The sequence below is a fragment of the Ascidia mentula genome, assembly GCF_947561715.1.
Source record: "Ascidia mentula chromosome 2 unlocalized genomic scaffold, kaAscMent1.1 SUPER_2_unloc_16, whole genome shotgun sequence".
In the NCBI taxonomy this organism is placed as follows: domain Eukaryota; kingdom Metazoa; phylum Chordata; class Ascidiacea; order Phlebobranchia; family Ascidiidae; genus Ascidia; species Ascidia mentula.
Window position 1 is genome coordinate 10,001 of NW_028113661.1, and position 2,500 is coordinate 12,500.

The 2,500-nt window shown below is 61.8% G+C and overlaps 2 non-coding genes and 1 pseudogene across 2 annotated transcripts in view; all 3 read left to right on the plus strand.

Moving 5' to 3' along the window:
- LOC145915402 (small subunit ribosomal RNA) overlaps positions 1-807 on the plus strand; it is a 1,824-nt gene extending 1,017 nt beyond the window's left edge. The window contains exon 1 of the ribosomal RNA XR_014403788.1: positions 1-807. This exon is cut by the window's left edge and continues 1,017 nt beyond it. This is a non-coding gene — a ribosomal RNA (small subunit ribosomal RNA).
- A 260-nt stretch (positions 808-1,067) lies between these two features.
- LOC145915407 (5.8S ribosomal RNA) lies at positions 1,068-1,221 on the plus strand. The gene has a single exon (XR_014403792.1). It is a non-coding gene; the product is annotated as a 5.8S ribosomal RNA (ribosomal RNA).
- A 244-nt stretch (positions 1,222-1,465) lies between these two features.
- The window catches only part of LOC145915412 (large subunit ribosomal RNA), a 3,489-nt pseudogene continuing 2,454 nt past the window's right edge, over positions 1,466-2,500 (plus strand).

Below are 2,500 nucleotides of genomic sequence, written 5' to 3' on the forward strand. Positions count from 1 at the left end.
ATCAGATACCGTCCTAGTTCTGACTATAAACGATGCCAACCAGCGATCGGGGGGCGTTACTTTGACGACCCCTCCGGCAGCTTGCGGGAAACCAAAGTCTTTGGGTTCCGGGGGAAGTATGGTTGCAAAGCTGAAACTTAAAGGAATTGACGGAAGGGCACCACCAGGCGTGGAGCCTGCGGCTTAATTTGACTCAACACGGGGAATCTCACCCGGCCCGGACACAGTGAGGATTGACAGATTGAGAGCTCTTTCTTGATTCTGTGGGTGGTGGTGCATGGCCGTTCTTAGTTGGTGGAGCGATTTGTCTGGTTAATTCCGATAACGAACGAGACTCTGGCTTGCTAACTAGTTACGCGACCCTATCGGTCGGCGTTGAACTTCTTAGAGGGACTAGTGGCGCTTAGCCACACGAGATTGAGCAATAACAGGTCTGTGATGCCCTTAGATGTTCGGGGCCGCACGCGCGCTACACTGACCGGATCAGCGTGTCGCCGCCTAGGCCGGAAGGTCCGGGTAACCCGCTGAACCCCGGTCGTGCTAGGGATAGGGAATTGCAATTGTTTCCCTTGAACGAGGAATGCCCAGTAAGCGCGAGTCATCAGCTCGCGTTGATTACGTCCCTGCCCTTTGTACACACCGCCCGTCGCTACTACCGATTGAATGGTTTAGTGAGGTCCTCCGATTGGACCTGGCGCGTTCGGCAACGGCCGCGCCGGCGTCCGAGAAGACGATCTAACTTGATCATTTAGAGGAAGTAAAAGTCGTAACAAGGTTTCCGTAGGTGAACCTGCGGAAGGATCATTACCGGCCGATCGCCGATCGAGTGGTCGTGCGTTCGACAGGTGGAGAAGGCTCCGTATCTTGGCGGCCGCGCACGCCCTTCGTCGCTGTTGAGGCGCACGCGATTGCACTTCGGTCACCCTGTTTCGTTCTGCGCCGAGTGCCGTGGCCATGTGCCAGGCTGGCATCATGCGTCGCCTACGGCTGGCGACCGCTCGGCCACCGCTTTTTTCGACTGTGCAATCCGGCTGGGTCGCGCTTGTCCAACTGACGAAGTCACGGAGGGCTCTTGGCGGTGGATCACTCGGCTCGCGAGTCGATGAAGGACGCAGCTAGCTGCGTGAATTAATGTGAATTGCAGGACACATTGAGCATCGACGTTCTGAACGCAAATTGCGGCACCGGGTCAATCCCGGCGCCACGCCCGCCTCAGGGTCGCGTTGTAACGTTCCCGCGCGGCGACGCGTCGGGCCGGTGCGGTGTCGGCCGTTGCCACGGTCGTCCCGCCCAGGACAGCACGAACGCAGTGTCAGCGCGCGAAACCGAACGCGGCGTGCGTCTCGTTACGAGTCGGCCTCGAAGAGGATCCCGGCCCGGAGCAGCACGGCTCGCGTTCGGGCGCGGCGCTCGCACGAGCTTCGGTGGCGCGCGCGTGTCTCTCGCAAACGAGGCACTGGATTATCGGCCTGAGGTCGGACGAGGCTACCCGCTGAATTTAAGCATATTACTAAGCGGAGGAAAAGAAACTAACGAGGATTCCCCCAGTAACGGCGAGTGAAGTGGGAAGTGCCCATCGCCGAATCCGCGCGCCTCTGCGGCGCGTGGAATTGTGGCGTAAGGAATTCGCTGCGCGTACGTCGTTCGCCGCCCGCGTCCTTCTGATCGAGGCCTCGTCCCGGTGCGGGTGTCAGGCCCATGGTGGCGGCGAGGGCGCGCGCTCTGCGTCTTCCCAGAGTCGGGTTGTTTGGGAATGCAGCCCAAAGCGGGTGGTAAACTCCATCTAAGGCTAAATACTGTCGCGAGACCGATAGCGAACAAGTACCGTGAGGGAAAGTTGAAAAGCACTTTGAAGAGAGAGTTAAAGAGTACGTGAAACCGTCGAGAGGCAAACGGGAGGGCCTGTCGAGTCGCGCGACGCTTTCAGCTGAAGCCGAGCGGAGCGTGTGGGCGTGCGGAGCCTTGCGGCCCGTCGTTCGCGCTGTCCTCCGAGCAGCTCCAGCGCACTAGCGCCGTGCGAAGGCCGCGACCGTCTGGGAGGCGGCGAGAAGGCCGCGCGCAAGGTAGCCCGCCCCCGGGTGGGTGTTATAGGCGCGCGGACACGTCGGCCCGTCGCCCGGGCGAGGAGGGATCGCCGCGTCTGCCCTTCGTGGGCCGGGCGTCCCGTCCGAGCCGGTGCGTCGCCGGTTGGGGACTGTGCTCAGTGCCCAGTTGCGGCGTGTCGGTTGCGGGTGGGCAGCGCCGCGCGAGACGCACGGGGTCCGCGGCTAACGTCAGCCACCTTCCCGACCCGTCTTGAAACACGGACCAAGGAGTCTAACGTGCGCGCGAGCCACGGGGCAGTGCGAAACCCATGGGCGCAGTGAAAGTGAATGTCGGCGCGGTCCGGCGGAGGTGAGATGCCGTCTCTCTGGACGGCCGCATCACCGGCCGATCTCGTCCGCTCTGCCGGAGAGGTCGAGCGAGAGCGTGCGCGTTGGGACCCGAAAGATGGTGAACT